This window comes from Ursus arctos, unplaced genomic scaffold (genome assembly GCF_023065955.2).
Source record: "Ursus arctos isolate Adak ecotype North America unplaced genomic scaffold, UrsArc2.0 scaffold_2, whole genome shotgun sequence".
Classification (NCBI taxonomy): domain Eukaryota; kingdom Metazoa; phylum Chordata; class Mammalia; order Carnivora; family Ursidae; genus Ursus; species Ursus arctos.
In genome coordinates this window covers 18,315,203-18,335,362 of record NW_026622874.1, presented here as the reverse complement: position 1 = coordinate 18,335,362, position 20,160 = coordinate 18,315,203, and the positions used below count along the sequence as shown (strand labels likewise).

The window sequence follows — 20,160 nt, the reverse complement described above, 5'->3', positions numbered from 1 at the left end:
CTGGTTTCTTAATGGCATCTATAGGTTTACAATTTAAGGGAGAGAGAAAAATAATGACTGAAATTTCCTTTCAAGATGGCCACCACTGGAGGGAGACACTGTGTCTTGCCTGGAGGGGCCTCTGAATCTCATGTGTATCCCTAAGGAATCCGACTTTGGCAGAGGAGATCCAGGAATGGCAGGAAGAGAGAACAGATAACAAATAACTTTTTATTTCCACCATAGCAAATATGAACTGCTTTGCCTGGCTTCCAGGCACTCCACCCACCGTACCACCTCCCCTGACCTCATTTCCCATGGGGTATAGTGAAGGAGAATGGCCCACAAGCCAAGGCTGCCCTCAGTTTGAATTTTGGCCTCAGGACTCATTAGCTGTGTGGGCTCAGCTTCCAGGCCATACAATGGTGATGATAGTAACCCTTATGCTTGAGCTGTGGGGAGGTCAGGTCAGGCTGTATCTGTGAAGCACTTAGCATGGTGCCTGCGCAGCATGGGCCCCGAGTGAATGTCAGCCTTTGTCACGATCCATCAGTACCCTCTGCTCTGAGGACGGACTGCTAGATAATGACTCCGTGAGTGTGGGGACCAGCACGTGCTTTGCTCACTGGGTGTCTGTGGCGTACCTACCCCGCCCCTGAAGAAATGAATTTCTCTGCACCAAGCCCCTGTCATTCCCTTTCTGTGCAAGTTATATCCATTCAGGGCCCCGCTGAAGGCTCATTTCCTCTGGGAAACGGGCTCATACTGATCTTGCTCTCCTAGGGACTCCCGTAGCACAGCGTTCAGCCCTTAGAGAGCTGTGGATTTGCATAGCTGTCTCTTTGCATCGTGTATGGTGGTCTCAGCCCTCAACGACGTTGGGCGTTTAGTGAACATTGCCTATGATCAGGGCCTTGGGTTACAAATGCAACCAGGGAGGAAGTTTCTTCATCTCAGGACCTTTTTCTGGCACTTTCTCCCTGCACGGGACCCAGTGTAGGAAAGTGCCCATTTTGCTGTATCTATGTGCTGCTTTGGACACATGACACACCGGGATGCTTGTGGGAACCTCTCCCTTTGAGGTCCTGGGAGACATACGTTCTGGCACTTCTGGTGTCTTCATTCCTGGTGTCTTTGAGTTGATGGGAAAGCTGGGCAGGCGGTTTGTAGTATGGCTCATTTGTCTCAAAAGACATAAAGCCATACTCAGAATATTTTTTTCTCATAAGAGCATCATTCACATGTCAGCCGGTGCCACTCCCGCATTGCCCAGGGCAACCGCTTCAAAGATTCCTCTTCCTTTCCTTCTGTTCTGAAATATGCAAAAGCCCGTGGTAGAAGCTGGACGAGGCCCACCTGACTCTCTCTCTTTCTCTTTTTTAAAAAATTTGTTATTATTTTATTTTATTTTTTAAGAGATTTTTAAAAATCTATTTGAGAGAGAGGGGGGGAGAGAGCACAAGCAGGGGGAGCAGCAGGCAGAGGGAGAGGGAGAAGCAGACTCCCAACTGAGCAGGGAGCCTGATGTGGGGCTCGATCCCCGGACCCTGGGATCATGACCTGAGCCGAAGGCAGACGCTTCACCGACTGAGCCACCCAGGTGCCCCCCACCTGACTCTCTTTCTCCATTACTTGTCTGAGGAAAGAATTAAGGGCAATGTCTTTTTTGAAGGCAGGTCTGGGGAAGTGGCACTAGCACCGGCATGTCTCCTGCCTCTGGTTTCTGCTCCTGTCTCAGGTTTCCTTTCTGATGTGGATTCCAGGCCACCTTTCATGGTTCCGATGGAGCCAGGAACTACTGTGATCCGCCAGGGACCCCTCCCTGTGGCTTGCACGGCAGGGTCAGTCACCTACCTGTTCCTATTGAGCAGCTCCCTTTTGACTTAAGCTTGTAAAATTTCTGATATATATATATTTTTCATTTTTATCCTCTCCTTTTCTTTAAAGGTTATTTTTAAGTTAAAAATAACCATAAGGAGACCTTGTGATCCTCTTCTCACTGACCCAGATATTTTAAGAGCTGGAGGACTGACAGCAGCTCCTCATCTGGGGATACAGGCTGGCTCTCAGGAGCCAATTAGCTAAATGTAATAATAAAATATTAATCCTATTTCCCACACATAAAACACTCTCCTTGTTCTTCCCTTGCTGATCCAAACCCTACTCACCCTTCAATGCATTGTACAAAAAGCCATGGACTTGAGGATAAAAGACTTGGGTTCGGTCCCTAACTTGGACACCTGCAAGCTGTCTGACCTTGGGCAAGTCACTTTATGTGTGTGGACCTTGGTTTCTTCTCCTGGAAAACTGAGATGTGATTGTCTCATAGAGTGAAGGTTGAAGGCTTCGGTCCAGCCCCGTTCCTGGGGTCCACAAAACAGATTCCAAGGAAATACTTATTGAACTCCAGGAAGCCTGATTTGAGTAATCCTGGGATCATTAACCTGTCCTATTTGGGGATTTCTGTATTCCTGGGTCTATATACACCATACAATTTAACAGTTAATTGGAGCTTGTCTTTCATCTGTGGCTCTAGTGTTTTCACATCCTCAACTGGTGGATAGGTTCCTTTGCAGGATGGTGCCACAGTTTTTATTTTTATCTTGTCAATGTTGCAATAATAGGCACTTAATCCTTGATAATTGATTGATAGAGTACATCACCCATCTTACTAAATTTGGGTTCTGTAGCATAACAGAGGTTATTTTCTTTGTCTTTATCTCTCTAATTTCACTGCCTGATGCTAACGGTGAGATAGTAGGAAATCTTTTAGGCTTTCATTATCTTGTCAATTTTAGCTCCTCATCAAATATGTGCTATTCATTTGTTCAGGATACTGCTGACCTGCCATGAACACGAAGTTTGTTTGAATTTCTTATCCAGTATAAGGTTGGGTTTTCCACTGAATCGGCTTTGTTTTCTCACTCAGGCAGGGTTGAGGACAGCCCACCAAGCTGCATCTGTCCTGGTGAGACCTCCAGCTTTTCCTGCCCTGGAACTGAGGTCTCTAAAGCCGACCTACAGCTCTCTTTTGTGGTGACAGGCTTTCAGGGGAATTAGAGATTTATTTATTTATTTGAGAGAGAGCATGAGCAAGCATGGGGAGGGGCAGAGGGAGAGAGAGAATCCTGAAGCAGACTCCCTGCTGACCAGTCAGCCCCAGGCCTGGCTGCACTTCAAAATTATTTGGGAAACTTTAAAAAAACCTCAGGTACTGCCACCCCCACCTCTGAACCAATGGAGCCAGAATTAGAGGATCGGAGGCCTGTGTGTATTTTAGGAGCTCCCCGGGTCATTCTAGTATGTGGCCGGGTTTGAGACCACTGGTATGCGTGATCAACAACGCCTCCTCGGCCGACGGGTCTTACAGTAACGCTCTGTGTTCCGCATTAGTAGGACTTGTACTGCTCGTGCTCGTGGAGTTCTGGCACCCCTCTGGCCACTACCTTCTCACTTCCAGCTCACTCCCTCTGGAACCCTATTCCAGCCGTTGTTTGGTCTCACTCCATCCACGAGGCCATCATCCTTATACCTTGTCACCATTCCTCACGGCCCTCAGGCCTTGCCTTCCCCTCACTCTCCTGAATCTGTGGAGCAGCTCAACTCCCTTGCCTCTCTCCTCTCCACTGCCTTTACCTGGCAAACCCCCAGATCTGATAACACTCTACTCACCTACTCATGTCTGCATCCAAGCACCAAATCTCCAAATGTGGCTGAATAAAAATACACAGCAGGCTTACTGGTCTTAATTTTATGAACTCAGAGCTCGAGTGGATTCTCAGTGCTGCCTGGCAACGCTGTCTCATTTCCCCAGTTAATTTGCTTCCCTATTATTCAAGAGGCCCTTTTACACCTTCTCCCTCCAAACCAGCTCCCTCCAGTATCCAACCTTCTCACTCCTCCATTAGGCCGACCTTGTTCCTGTCTCAAGACATTTGCACACTCAGTTCACTGTACCTTGCACACTTTCCCCCAGATCTTGCCATAGAATACCCCTCACTGGATTTCTCTCATCTTCGCAGGGAAATATTCCCCGACTCTTCTACCTAAAATAAGCCTCCCACCTCGACCCTGATGCTCCATCCTCCGACTCGTTCTTATTTTCTTTGTAGCACTTACCATCGTCTGATATTACATGATGGCTTTATTTTTGTTTGCTTATCTGTCTCCCTTATAAGCATACAGGCTTTATGAAGGCAGTTCCCTTCTTTTCTTTCTTTCTCTTTTTTTTATTAAGATTTTATTTTTAAGTGATCTTTATCATGGGGCTTGAACTCATGACCCCAAGATCATGAGTCACATGTTCAACCGACCGAGCCAGCCAGACGCCCCTGAAGGCAGTTCCCTCTGATCTGCCTAGTTCACGTCTAGATCCCCAACGCCAGGTCCAGTGCCCGGCACACTGTAAGCTCTTAGTGAATGAAGGAGTGAATGAACAAACACAGGAATGGGTCTATGTTGTGTATTTTTGTTTTGCTTTTTTAAAAGATTTTATTTTTTTACTTGACAGAGAGAGAGACAGTCAGCAAGAGGGAACTCAGGCAGGGGGAGTGGGAGAGGAAGAAGCAGGCTTCCAGCGGAGGAGCCTGATGCAGGGCTCGATCCCAGAATACAGGGATCGCACCCTGAGCTGAAGGCAGACGCTTAATGACTGAGCCACCCAGGCGCCCCAGTGTTGTGTATTTTTGAACTGCTGACTTGGGAGGCTGTGAAAACAGTGATTAATACACGTGCTGGATCCAAAGTCTGGTTTGACCAGGGCTGGCTGTGGGATGTGGAGTACATTACTCAGTCTCTCTGTAAAGAGAGGGGGATCTTCTCCATTGGTGAATATGTGGAGATACAGGGAGAATGGCATGCGGAGAGAGGGCATGCAATAATAATAACAGTAATAACTAGTATTATTAGGCTAGTTATAAACCATAGACCGTAGCACTTTTCTAAGTGTTTTACCCATAATGATTCAGTTGACTCTTGAACAACATGGGTTTGAACTGCATGAGTTCACTTATACGTGGATTTTTTTGATAAATACAGTACAGTGCTGTATGTGTATTTTCTTTACGATTCTTAACAGCATCTTTTTCTAGCTGACTTTATTGTAAGAATACGTATTGTAATACATAGAACATACAAAATATGTGTTAACTGACTATTGTTGCTAAGGCTTCTGGTCAGGGGTAGGCTGTTAGTAGTTAAGTTTTTGAGGAGTCAGAAGTTATACATGGACTTTTGACTGCACAAGGGGCTGGGGAGTGAGCACCCCAACCCCCATGTTCTTCAAGATCAACTGTACTCTTCACAATAACCCCTGATGTAGTTACTTTTTTTTTTTTTTAGATTTTATTTATTTATTCGACAGAGATAGAGACAGCCAGCGAGAGAGGGAACACAAGCAGGGGGAGTGGGAGAGGAAGAAGCAGGCTCATAGCGGAGGAGCCTGATGTGGGGCTCAATCCCAGAATGCTGGGATCATGCCCTGAGCCGAAGGCAGACGCTTAACCGCTGTGCCACCCAGGCGCCCCTGAGTAGTTACTATTAACCCCATTTTCAGATACAGAAACTGAGGCCCAGGGAGGGAGATTCCGTGATTTACCCAACATCAGTGGATCTAGAGAGTGGCAAAGTCAGGACCCCAGCCTGGTGGTGTGGCTTCGGAGCCCGTGCACATAACCATCGTGATATGCTGCCTCTGCTCAGAATCTTTTTGCAGAATCTCTCCTGGGGAGTTAAAGAAGTTTTCCCATCACTTGACAGTCTTGTGGTGGGTGAACACAATTTTGGTCTGCTGTATATAAGTAATTTAGTTTAAGGGATGGAGCTTACAGTTCTTTCAAGTAGAAACATTTGTACTTGTTTTCTGCCATGAATTTTGGTTTAGCAAAGTCAGAGCCAACACCTCCAATCCGCTGCTGATATTTGAAAGAACGTGCCTACGAGACCCAAAAGGTATGTATTTGGGACCTAACAATCATTGCATTTTTCCACCTTTTATTCCATTGTTTAGTTATATACAGATAGGTCTGTAACTTCCCCAGTTTACCCAAGATGTCTGAGCCAAGGAAAATGCAGGTTTATGAATATATGGATGTATGCTTTTTGCACATTTCCCAAATGTGTCTTTTTTAAGTAAGGGAAAACGAGACTGCAAGATTGTCTTCAGATCAGGGTCACAAGTCCTGTGTCACTTAAGGCCCAATATCGTCAATAATAGCCTGAACAGTAGAAGTATTCTCAAGTAAGAAAGCTCATAATTTGAATATTCTTTCCTATCTCTTTTAGCATTGTTTTCTTTTCTCACCCCCCTCGAAATTACCTTATGTTTCCCCCTCTCCTGATCTCTTCTCACATTTACTACTGACATTCCATGTTTGTGACTTATTCACATTCTGCTTTTTATGGATCCTTTGTTTCATATAGATTAGAATGATTACTATCAAGATAAAATACAATAAACGAATCGTAAGACAAGGTGGCAAATGCAGTTCATATTTAACTATTCTTTGCATAAATCTAGGGAGGAACTCTTTGCATACAAAGCAAGAATATGGTAATTAGGAGTGTCTTCTCTGGTTATGACAAGTCACCTTAGGCAAGAGCTATGCTTAATATTTAGAGCACAATGTTGTGGAATGCTCTCTGAGAACCAGAGCCCTAAGCTCTACTTTGTGACCTTGGACAAGTTATTTAACTTCTCTGAATCTCCATTTCTATCTAAAATGATGGGTGGAAATAAAAACCCTTTTACGATTAAAGAAATTTGAACTCTACTGTGGATTATTTTTGTAGTTGAAAATGAAAGAACATTTCTTTTTAAAAAGTTGTTTTTAAGACAGTCCTATAATTCGGAAATTTTACGTAAGTCTGTCCTTTTCCTCGTTTAAGTTTAAAATCAGGAGCTTCCCCAATTCCAGGGTAATGAATAAATACCAACAATATATGCCTTCTGATTCATACACATATCTGGTTGTTACACAGCCCTTATGGTGGTGGGACATCTTGAATTTTCTATGATTGCCCCAGTTAAAGAAAAACTCTGTGTTGTTGTTGTTTACATAATTAAGATAATTTAATGTCTAAGGATATTCATATATCTCATTTTATTTTAATTCAGAAAATGGGGCCGGTGAATATGTAGTGACCTTTACCGTGCTTTAATTATGTAAAATGTGTTGGTTACTTGGTCACTGATCAGTACATGCTCGTTTCCCAATCTCTGGCTCTGTTACTGAAATGCAGGGATTGGTTGGTCAATTCCAGCTTCTTTCTTTTTCTCAATCGGCGTGTTCCTAAATGATCTCTGGCCACTGCTACAGGCATCATCTGAGACAGTATGGATTACAGCACTCTCGGCAACACCATTGTGTGTGCACGCGCTGTGGAAAGCTCCCTCTGAACCCAAGTTGCAGAAGGGGGAAGAAGGGACCCACCTCTGACATCACCTTTAGGGAGAGGAGGGCTGTGTGAGGTCTGGGCTAAAAAGTGTTTTACATTTTCTTTGGCATGGCTTGTCTGCTCCAGAGAAGCACCAGAACATCTTTAGAATTCTTGAGTGTTTTGGGGACACACAGAGGAAAAGAAAACCCCACATCTATTTAAGATTCAGCACAGGGGCTGGATAGTTCGGCCCCATAATACATTCAGGCAAGATAGCATTTATAATTTTTACACAATAGAAACAACTTTAGTGTTTCTTCTGATTATATAAATAAACATTTTTCCTTGAAAAAAATTGAAGTATTGGGCACTTGGGTGGCTCAATTGATTAAGCATCTGTCTTTGGCTCAGGTCATGATCTTGGGGTCCTGGGATTGAGCCCCACATTGGGCTCCCTGCTCAGCAGAGAGCCTGCTTCTCCCTCTGCTGCTCCCCCTACTGGTCTCTCTCTCTCTCTCTCAAATAAATAAATAAAATCTTTAAAAAAATTGAAGTATATGTAAAATGATAGAGAATAAAATCAGTCAGATAGCATTCTAGCACTTAAAGACATGTAATTAACACTTTTATAAGCTTAACATGTACTTCTCTTTAAGCACACACATCATTCACATACAGATGATTTTACAGGAGTGATGTAGTAAGTGCTGCTTATTGTGAAGCCTTTGGAAAAGTTATTTGTGCCCTTACCCATTGTCCTTACACATTCCCTCCCTCAAACTAAGTGTTTTAATTGCCCGGTATATGTCTTGTATATACTTTTGTCTATGTAGATATATAAATGCTCATATAATTGTCTATATGCATATAGAATAGTATATAGAATAATCCTTTTCACTCAAAAGATTTCATAACAACCCCAAATGGGATAATATTATATACTTTTTTTTTTTGGTTTGGTTAATATGCCATAGAAACCCCTCCAAGTGAACCACTGCAACTCTAATTTATTATTTGTTACTAGATACCCTAATATTCCATGACATAAATGTCTCATAATCTATTCAACCATTTCCCTATTCATGAGCATTCACTTTCTCATTTTTTTGAAATGAAATTAACTTTTTTAAAGAAAGATTTTATTTATTTATTTGAGTGAGAGCAGGATAGAGCATGAGCAGGAGGAAAAGGCAGAGGGAGAGGGAGATGCAGACCCCCCGCTGAGCCGACAGCCGGATGCAGGACTCCATCCCTGGGATCATGAGCCAAAGGCAGCCGCTTAACCGGCTGAGCCACCCAGGCACTCCCCAAGCTCATGATTTTTTCATGCACTAAAATCTGTAATCCTGATTCAAAGTCTCTAACTTTTTCAATTTCTAATCCTGACTTTTTTGGTCAGTTGTTAACTTGCTATCATGATAGTTTAGAAAGTCAACCCGGTATTTAGGGCCAGGAAGGGGTATACAGTGTGGTTTCTTTCTCGCCACTCAGGTAGCGGCCGCTTTTACTAAGACCTTCTCAATATGGTGGTCAGATCATGTTTCCAGCCTCAGGATCCATACAGAGAATCAGTCCGTTGGGAAACTGCTGCTCTAGCAGAAAGGTTCTGGGTGGCTGACGTGGCATCCCGGTTCACAGCGTCTGCCAGCTGTGAGAACAGCAGGCTGTCATGATGGGATATCGCAGCAGCAGCAGCAGCAGCTCCTGATTTAGGGGCAAGAGATGTAAGTACTTATTTTCACCATTAACCAAACCAAACTCACACTGAAGAATGCCGAGAGGGAATCCAATTCCCACCAGAGACTCTTCTAACAGATTCATTTGAGAAGCATTTGGTCTCACCCAGAGTAGAAAGGCATCAAGCTGGCACATGGTTTTCAGCAAAATGAAAAACCTCACAGGGTCTTGTTTTACAGTATAAGCTTCAGCTGCAGCTAATGCCCCTTACCAACCCCTTAAAGTGCCCGCATGCTGCCGCAGGGGCTGTCCCCCGTGGGATGGCAGGCGTTGCTAATGTGCAAAAAGAACATGGGATTTCAACTTGCATAAAAATTTTAGGCAGGTTCGATTATGGGAAGATGGAAGGAGCCTCAGCAGTTACAGTGTCTGGGGGAGAGGAGAGAGCCTGTTAAATATTTTAAGGAGGATTCAGGTAGGTGAAAGTTGACTTGGAGGCAACGTGGAAACTTCTGTGTTCTCAGGCTCTGACTTGGGGTGTGGTGTCTGCCAGCCCAATGACAAATGAAACCCTGATGTGTATCCTTTAGCAAGCGATGGCTCTACGGCCGCTGTTCCCAAGGCTTCCACCCTGGAAGGCACGTCCAGAGTCTCTGGTGTTTTCCAAGTTCATAAACCATGTGTTTATGGGTTGGTGATTTCTCTTTCTTTCTGCTGAGACCTTTTACTCTGATGTTGAGCTCTGCATGAAACCTCACGAATGACCAGTAGCGGTCCGCCCTGAGTGTGGTGAACTGAGTAACAGATATTTCTGCTTGTCACCTCCATGCTGGGGATATCTAAGTGAACACTATGCAAGAGGTTCCTGACCCTGTGGAGTATGCTGCCCAGCAGGAGAAACAGATGTGATGACAGAACGAAAGAACAGTGGGTGGAGAGTCAGGAGACCTGGAATCGAGTTCTGGCCTGGATCCCAATGAACCAGACCGCACTCTGGGCTTCAGTTTATTGCTATAAAATGAACAGGTTGGAAAGGATAGCCTCTTCAGTAGTTGATTCTTCACCTAGTGTAGTTTTTCCCTTGCCAAACAGATTTTCACACAGCCTTGAATTTGCTCCACATCCCATTTGGGAAGGGGGCAGTGTGGCGGGGGTGGGGGGTGGCTTTCTTTATGAAACCTACCTCATGTATCACCAACCAGCCTTCATCAGATCGTGATTTTCTGTAACAGAAACTTGAAGGACAATATCATGTTGGTAGGAGGAAAGGTTGTTTTCAAGAAAGAAGTCTTAAAGGTAGCAATTGCATATAGACTCATCTTAAGTATCTGAGTTTCTATTTTCAAATGGTTATTGATTGGACCAAGTACATTTCCAACTGCTGCTGATTTTTGAGGGGAAAAGATACAAAAGTCTGACACTAAGGAAAATGAAAATTGCTTGAAATAGGTGTGACTCACAGGCTACAGCTTGAAAGAAATGAAACTGACTAAAAAATAAGCCAGGCTGTGGTTTCAGATAGAATAGAAAATACCATTTAGAAAAAAAAAAAAGAAGAAGAAGAAAGAAAAAAATAAAAATACCTATCTTGGTGACTCAGCAGTGCATCCTCAGTGTCCAGAAACATCAGCATCAGCTCAGTCGTTTTTGGCTTTAAAAATTGTGGGAGTTTCATTGACACATTTTAATAGAATGATGGATAAAATCAATTTCTTTAATATAATTAGCATGCATAATTTTTTTTCCCCATCAGCCTTGCTTAGCTTAGCTCACAAAATTACCCACATGGGCATTCATACATCCCTTGCTGCCCTCTCCCTTCTCAATGGCATAAATGTACTTCTTGACCCCTGAGTAATCCCTTCTCTTGGGCTATGAGCTCCATATCCATTGGCCTCCTGGGGGGGACCACACCCATCAGTCATTCCCTTTATTACCCTGTCTCTTCTCTAATTGGCTTTCCACCATAGTATCTCCCATTTTATACCAACCAACCAACCAACCAACCAACCAATCAGTCAGCCAATGAAAACCCCTCATGGTTTCTCCTTTCTGTCTTATCCCTTTTCAGACCATTCCACCAACCCTGTGGAATCCAGGGGATTGATCTTGATCTCTTCCTATATTTTTTCTCTTCATCTCTTCCTCTTTCTTGACACACTTTCCTTCCTTGACGTTCTTTCTTTTTTTTCTTCCAAGATTTTATTTAAATTCAAGTTAGTTAACATATAGTGTAGTATTGGTTTCAAGAGTAGAATTTCGTGATTCATCACTTGCATATAACACCCAGTGGTCATCACAACATGTGCCCATTTAGCTCATCCCCCCACCCACCTCCTCTCCAGCAGCCCTCGGTTTGTTCTCTATAGTTAAGAGTCTCTTACGGTTTGCCTCCCTCTCTATTTTTATCTTATTTTATTTTTCCTTCCCTTTCCCTATGTTCACCTGTTTTGTTTCTTAAATTCCTCCTTCCTTGACTTTCTTGATGCTGTTCTAACTTATGCCTTCTCAGTCCACACGGACTTGTCTTTCTCTGCCTTTTACCTTAAGTTATTGTTATTATTTTTTAATTTTGAAGCGTGTGCTCTTCCTTGACAATCTCATCCACATCCATGATTTTAATGATGACTTGTGTGCTGATAACACCTAAATCAAAGCCCAGACACATCTTCAGGAAAGAAGCAACACATAAACAAATAAATCCCACCCACCGCAAATGTGAGTTCCTGCAGACTTCTCTCAGGAGCTCCTGACTCATTCACTGCCTGAGACACCTCCAGTACATTGTCCTGCAGGCAACTCAACTTACCGTGGCCTCCTGAACTTTCCTTTCCACACAAAACCTGCTTCTTCCAGTCAAAGACAGTTCAGTCTTGATCAGGGACATGACGAGGCCAGAGCTGTGTAAATTAAATTACCTTCTAAATCTCATTTATTCCGCTTCCTTGTTCTCTCCTGGATCTGACGCCCACCCCCTGCTCGCATTTGCCGTTCTGCCAGCACTTTAGTTTGGCTTGCATTGACTTTAACGAGGAAGCTGCTGGCAACTGCATTTTAAGGCTCACCCTGCCTTCAGTCTGGCACTCCCCAAACCATTCTCTACATGGTGACTTGTGTGATTTTTTTAAATGCTCTTCATAGTATTTAGCAAAAATTCCAGATCTTCATGATTCATTCCCAGCTTGGCCATATGGACTCCTTTCTCCCATTCCCCTGAATGGGGGTTACCCTCTAGTCTGATTGAATATGGGGTCACAAGAGTTTGTCCAGCTGAACATTCCCTCCATGCCTTTGTGCTTGCTGATTCCTCTTCAGGAACCATTCCCATGCCCCAATTCACCCTGGTTTGTGCTAATTATCCAACAAGGTTCAGGGAGGGTTTCTACCTCAGGAAGCTTTGCCTGAGTTAGCTGTCCTTCCCAGATGATATATTAATTTTTGTAACAATTACCACATTTTATTAAAGTGATTAATTTACTCTATTTGCCTTTCCAGTTGGTGGTGAAAATCTAAGAAACAGAATTCTGTCTTATTTCTGTATCCCTAATGCCTATAACAGCATGAGGCACATAATTGTTATTCAATAACTGTTATCGAATGAATGAATCGTGGACAGATGGCTGCCTGGAGCTCCAGGTTGATATTCTATTATTTCAGTCAACTCAGGGGGAAACACACTTCTTTCTCAGTAGTCCAAGTGTACGTTCGAAGAGGGTGCTTCTTGGACATGTCCCTGGGCACATGCTAACTGCTGAATTAATCACTGTGGCAGGGAGCCGTGAGACTCTTACTGTCCAGGTATGACTTTTGTGTTGATTCTTAGGGAGAGGGAGGGAGGGTCTGTCCTATATGTGCTATATAAACTGAGAGGGGGCAGGGAAGTTCATCAGAGGATAGGTTGCTGGGAGGCAGACATGGCAAAGCTCGCCATCATGTGTGCAAACAATATGTACTGGGGAGAGCTGGGGCTACACTCTGCTCCACGTGGCTGGCTGAGGCAGCTAGGACAGCTTCTTCAGTCTCAGCTCTAATCACTGCTGTCTTAGTCTGCTTGAGCTGCTATGACATATTCCACAGACTGGCTGGATTATTAACAGTGGAAAATTACTCCTCCCAGTTTTGGAGGCTGGAAAGTCTAAGATCAAGGTACTGGCAGATTCTGTGTCTGGTGAGGTCTGCTTCCTGGTTCATAGATAATCCGCGTCCTTGTGTCTCTGCGTGCACCATGTCCTAACTTGGCAGAAGGGGTGAGGGAGCTCGCTGGGGCTTCTTTTATAAGAGTACTAATCCCATTCAAGAGAGCTCTATCCTGTGACCTAATCGTCTCAAAGGCTCTATCTCCTAACACCATTACATTGGGGATTAGATTTCAACATATGAATTGAGGGGGGGGGCAGACACAATCTTCAGCACTTCTTTTCCTACTGGAGGCTCCAACCACACTGCACATGAAACCCACTGATGATATGCTGAATTCACAGGCCCTCCTTTATCTCTGAGCCTTTATCATAGGCATCCTTTTGTGGGAACAAGTTCTCTCTTGCTCTCCTTCCCCTCCGTCTAGGCTGAGGTACTCAGTTTCTCACTCATTTCTTCGTTATTAAATAGGAACAGGGACTTTTTGGGGATCCTTTTGCTTTATCAGAGAAAGTATGCAGAGTCAGCTTGCATAGGAGAAAATATTTTTATTACATCAAATAATGAATTAATATTTGTCTAACATATTATTTGTTGAATGATGGAAATAGTTTTTTTCTCACTCCAGGGGTAAGGCTATATACCCCAGTCAGTTTCACTTAATGACATAACTCATTCCAGAAATGACATTTGGGCCAGCACCAGGTCATGGTGGCATAATGTCAATGTCATACAAAGTATTGCATCTTTAGTGAGAAAGGAAAATTCTCGAAAAGCTTGTACAGAAACAACATGGCAGAAACAATGTCAGGAAAGGCAGTAAGTATTTACTCATCATGCTGAGAATCTCTAACATTTGTTTATGGGATCCTCCCAGAAAAGAATGAACTTTGGCCATCTCCCTTGTGATACCTGCAGACATCTGTGCTTAGAAAGGAAACTTCTCCATCATCTTGACATGCCCTTCAATGGCCTCCAGAAATTGAAATTTGAACTTTGTTTTTTGGCATCGTAAGTGGCTCCTATGGAAATTGCCCTGATGTGCTAAATTCAGCATTAGAACAGCACTCCTGGGTATCTCCGCTGTATCTGCAGTCACTAACTCCAAATCGAGAGAACAGGGATATGAGTGCTGCTAAAATATGTGTGTGTACTGACGCTCAGCACAGGCACAGGCTGTTTCCGTCCACGGAACAGCGGGCAGAGGAGGAGAACCAGCAAAGTGTTATGCACCTTTATGGACTAACAAATGGGACAAGGAGAAAATACAGAAATTAATCTTTGAGTTCTTATTTTTATGATTATATATATATATATATATATATATATATATACACACACACACACATATATCAGGTTGAATGAACCTATTTTCACCGACTGACAGCTTTGAAGATTGTAATCATTGCATTCTCATGGAAGCTTTCTAAATAATTGCATTTTGCGTTAAATGTGCCACATGGCTGTTCCTAACCAATATGCTTTTCTGAGCAAAGCTTTGACTGGAAGTTCTGTGCATGATTTTTCCTCCCCTTGATGACATACTGACGGACACTGTGTGAATTTGGTGAAATCTCTTATCCTTTCTGGTCTTGCCACTGGGTAATGAAAACGATAAGCCAAGGATGTGTGTAGATTGGGAAGACAAGCTATGAATGTAAGGGATAATTATGATGAGAGAGAGGGCAGAATGAAAACGGAAACCAATAACCTCAGGTTATATGCTAAGCCAATAATAAGGAACAGCTAGGATAAAAACTCGGTCTGAACTGTAAGGATGAATGCTCAGTAAGAGCGTATGCCCTGAGCAGCCCAGAGGCGAACTCTACTGCTGTGCTCTTAAACAGCAACACTGACAACAAGCATTTGTCGAACACTTGCTACGTGTTGGTGCTGTGCTAAGTGATTTTCCTAGGTCATGCATGCGTTTATTCATCAACTATTAATCGAGCACCTATGACATACCGTGAACAGTACATTATCTTACTTGTGCTACAACAACGTTGTGAAGATATCTATTATTATATGATCATTTAACAAATGAGGACACTTAGGCTGAGAGGTTAAGTAACTGGCTTGAAGTCTCCCCGCTAGGCATGGAGGTAGTGGGACTCAAATCCAATTCTGACCGCCAAGCCTGAGCTCTTAACTGAGCTCTGCATGCCATTTAGCTTGTCACACCTTTAACAGAGTATAAGGAACCTAGAAGAGGAAAGGCAAAGATTTTTTTGGAAAACCAACTTCCCTATTTAACAGGCACCTTGGTGTTTGCCCATATATCATTTCGTTTCATCCACATTACAGCCCTGTGGGGCACTTTCTAGATTTCATTTTAAAGATGAGGAAACTGGGTCTCCTACATATTGAGTGTTTCCCCCCACACCCCCGAGACACATGGCTGGGAAATGGCATAATTAAAATGAAATCCAAATTTCAATTCCTATTTTCTTTCCCCTGGGCCTTTGCTACTCAAAATGATTGAGGGAAGGAAATTCAACGGGATGGGGAGGAGAAGGCTGCTGAACACCGTGACAGCTCCTTTCCCCTATTCAAAGAGTTCAACCAGAATTTGAGTCACACGTGTGTTAGACATCGGGAAGGGCATCTTGACTTTAAAATATTGGGGTGTGTTTCTGTAAGGAGCCTGAGGACCCACCTTCACTGGAGAGCCAACACTTCCTTCCAAGGAAGTTGGTAAACCAAGAGAGTGTCGCTGGGCTCCTGGGTCCCTACAGTGTCTTATGCAACGTAGACTCTGAATCCAGCAGGAGAGCTTGGAATGCCAGGGGTCTGCAAATGCAACGAGCTGAATGAGAGCGAGGACTGGCCTGAGTCTCCCTGGCTTAGATACTGCTTCCCCTGCAGGAGTGTGTGCTTTCTAGAGATTCTTTCCAGCCCATCAGTCAGGTGTCTGAATGTCTGCTCTTGTTCCAAATGAGTCTCTTAAACATTTCCAGCAAATGGCAGGAGTGATCTGGGGGGTGCAGGGTGTGTGCGTGTGACTGTGTAAGCGTGTGTGTGTGTGTGTGTGTGTGTCTATTTGTCCCATTGCAAGTATGAAATTTCTTTGAAGTCTCATGCTTCGTGGTAAAAATTAATGCAGATTTGAATTGTATTCCTTAATATTCAATCATACCATATTTGTGTTAGTTTAAAATTAAAATACACTCTAAAATTGCTTGTACACTAAAACTGGTCCTACCCTCCGGCATCCTGCACACCCTTCCTGGGCTGCAGGGACTTTGGCGTGAGAAGCCCTGGGCTGTACTTTGTCGAAGTTTCTAATTCTGATGATCTAACCTTAATCCATTCTTTTTGTCCTATGTAGTATTTGACGTAATTTCCCCGATCTCCTGGCTCAGTGGTTGGGGGGGCACTGGATTAAGAACGTGTGGATTTCCCAGCAGTAATGGATCCTGGATTAACCCCTTCCTGACGACTTGTGCAGAACGGTTTCTAGGCACTTTATAGCATTTCCAGGGAAATAACAGTTAACATTTACTGAGCACTTACTATATGCCAAACACTTTGGAAGGGTTAATCTAATTAGACCCTTATAATAACGCTGTGAGGTCACTTCTATTATTGTCCCCATCTTACAGATGACGACAAGGAGACACAGAATGACTTGCCGAGCTCACGCAGCCAGCAGATCGGGAAGTGGGAGCTGAGATTCACTCCCGGGCAGGCTTATTCTGGGTCCACCGGGATAAGTGGTCCTGCTCCTGTGGGGAATTTATGTCCTGTTGGCCTCCTGGCTCAAGAGAACACTCTGAGGATAATGACAGACCTTTATGTTGCGTAGTGGCTGTGTGAGTCACCCCAGGCCGTTGGCAATTGATGTGAGGTCAGAAGTCACAGCAGCAGCCATCCACCACCCACTCATCCTGCTTCGGGGGCATCAGTAAAATGGGGGGTGGTAAAGTGAAGGGAAGGCGGGCGGCCCTCCAGCCCGGGGCTGCTAGGGAAGAATGGAGTCGTTCTTTCTCCCGAGCTTTCTCTCCGCAGCTCTTGGCAGCCGGCGGACGCAGGAGGGCGGGTTTGCAGGCAGTCAGGTGGGTGGCACTGAAAGGAGTGTGCAGACACAGTGTTCCTTCGTCCTGGAGGAAACCTGCTTTGTGCCCAGACCTCCGCTTCTGAGAGCCCCGGTCCCAGGACTGGCAGGTGGCTGATGGTGCCTGTGCCAGGCTAATTGTCTCTGGCCCACAGACCGTGGTTTCCTGGCTCGTGCTCTTCCTGATAACTGGAACTGCTGACTGGCACACGTGCTCTGCTTCTTGCCCGACACCCGGCTTCCCTGAAGGAAGGGGTCAAAGCCTTGGCAGCCAATGACCAGCCGAGGCCATGAGCCCCATATCTTCAAGGCTGGCTCCGAGGGGTGGCTTTGCTGGAGCCCAGAGGCTGCTCTGCCCTAAATCTTCACCCCTTGACTCGTTCTTTTTTTTTTTTTTTTAAGATTTTATTTATTTATTTGACAGAGGGAGAGACAGCGAGAGAGGGAACACAAGCAGGGGGAGTGGGAGAGGGAGAAGCAGGCTTCCCGCTGAGCAGAGAGCCCGATGCGGGGCTCGATCCCAGGATCCTGGGATCAGGACCTGAGCCGAAGGCAGACTCTTAACAGCTGAGCCACCCAGGTGCCCGTTGACTCATTCTTAGAGTCAGAGATAGGAGATGCTTGCTGACTAAAACAGCCTCAACGTCTCAGCCGTGGTTGGAAATGCAGGTGTGGGCATTATTCAGTCGTGCCCACTGTGACAAAGAGGTGGTTTTTTTTTTTGTTTTTGTTTTTTTAATTGTGATTTAATGTTCTTTTTTCCTCACCATCCCACTGGAGCATGTCTCTCAAGTATATGTAGGGACCTCAGTTTAACAAGGTGTGCAGATACTCTGCCTCTGTTTCTGTCTCGTCTCCACATGCCACCCCTTTAACCACTCTCTGGTCAGTCCCCTGAACTTACTGCCTCAACGTTCCCTTTTCCTTTCTCTAGAAACTCCATCTCAAAGTTTAGTTCTATGCTCATGATGGGAAAACTACTAGGTAGAATCGGACAGTTAGACTGTTGCTACTGTCAGCGAGGGGTGTCCGCTCATCTATAAGTAAAAACTTTGCTGAGCCCGTGTCATAGGGCAGGCCCTGTGCTGGGCACCGCGGGCATGTGTGGCATGGAACGAAGCACAGCTGGGCAGGGTGCCCGTGGAGTTCAAGCTCATCTATGTGTCCGGGAACAGCTGCATTTCCAGCCCACTTGTCCTCTGAGCACACGTTCCTTCCTGTGAAAACCCACTCCCACCTTCCACACGGGCGTTCCAAGCCCTCATCAAGTCCCTTTCCAAATGCTCTCTGCTCTCTAGCCGGTGGAACGAGGCAGTCTAGTCCCCGGAGATGTCTCCGTAGCTGGCGCATTATGCACAAGCTTGTCCCCGTCTGTGCTCATCTCCTCCTCCCTACCCCTTCCTCACGGATGAGGTGTCTGTCCCCCCTAGCTGGGTTCCCTTTTTGCTCCTATACTCTGCATCCCATATAACCAGACTTTTTGGGGATCTACTCCTTCAGTACCTGTGTTTCTTTTCTGTATCTCCATGGGAATCAACATGGAACTCTCTTTTGTCTTGTCCGCTTTAACCTGGTTCTTCCAAGCTGAGTGTCCCGCAGCAGCCCCCTCGATTGCCCCTGTTCTTCACATCCGGGCTTCTAGACGGTTGCCCCTGTTCTTCACATCCGGGCTTCTAGACGGTTGCCCCTGTTCTTCACATCCGGGCTTCTAGACGGTTGCCCCTGTTCTTCACATCCGGGCTTCTAGACGATTGCCCCTGTTCTTCACATCCGGGCTTCTAGACGATTGCCGCTGTTCTTCACATCCGGGCTTCTAGACGATTGCCCCTGTTCTTCACATCCGGGCTTCTAGACGATTGCCCCTGTTCTTCACATCCGGGCTTCTAGACGATTGCCCCTGTTCTTCACATCCGGGCTTCTAGACGATTGCCCCTGTTCTTCACATCCGGGCTTCTAGACGATTGCCCCTGTTCTTCACATCCGGGCTTCTAGACGATTGCCCCTGTTCTTCACATCCGGGCTTCTAGACGGTTGCCCCTGTTCTTCACATCCGGGCTTCTAGACGGTTGCCCCTGTTCTTCACATCCGGGCTTCTAGACGGTTGCCCCTGTTCTTCACATCCGGGCTTCTAGACGGTTGCCCCTGTTCTTCACATCCGGGCTTCTAGACGGTTGCCCCTGTTCTTCACATCCGGGCTTCTAGACGGTTGCCCCTGTTCTTCACATCCGGGCTTCTAGACGGTTGCCCCTGTTCTTCACATCCGGGCTTCTAGACGGTTGCCCCTGTTCTTCACATCCGGGCTTCTAGACGGTTGCCCCTGTTCTTCACATCCGGGCTTCTAGACGGTTGCCCCTGTTCTTCACATCCGGGCTTCTAGACGGTTGCCCCTGTTCTTCACATCCGGGCTTCTAGACGGTTGCCCCTGTTCTTCACATCCGGGCTTCTAGACGGTTGCCCCTGTTCTTCACATCCGGGCTTCTAGACGGTTGCCCCTGTTCTTCACATCCGGGCTTCTAGACGGTTGCCCCTGTTCTTCACATCCGGGCTTCTAGACGGTTGCCCCTGTTCTTCACATCCGGGCTTCTAGACGGTTGCCCCTGTTCTTCACATCCGGGCTTCTAGACGGTTGCCCCTGTTCTTCACATCCGGGCTTCTAGACGGTTGCCCCTGTTCTTCACATCCGGGCTTCTAGACGGAGGGATTTTCCCGTCAGTCTCCTTTTCCTTACTTTACATTCTCTGCATAAGTGACTTTTCTTTCGAATTCCTCACTCCCTTGGCCATTGTTCCCCTGAAATTGTTCATGTTATGATCATCAAATCTCCTGGTTGTTAAATCCCCTGATGTGGAGGACACTTCCTGGGGGTTGCCTTTCTCAACATTTCCCTGAAGTGTGGCGTTGCTGAGCTCTTTCCTGTTTTTGGAGCCATCACCTCT

General features: G+C 45.3%; 1 protein-coding gene across 1 annotated transcript in view; it reads left to right on the top strand.

Annotated features, from left to right (window-relative positions):
• The first annotated feature begins 8,958 nt into the window (after positions 1-8,958).
• SEC16B (SEC16 homolog B, endoplasmic reticulum export factor) overlaps positions 8,959-20,160 on the top strand; it is a 55,532-nt gene continuing 44,330 nt past the window's right edge. Inside the window, exon 1 of the mRNA XM_048225068.2 lies at positions 8,959-9,080. The gene's annotated coding sequence lies outside the window, so the exon portion shown is untranslated. The remainder of the gene's footprint in view (positions 9,081-20,160) is intronic.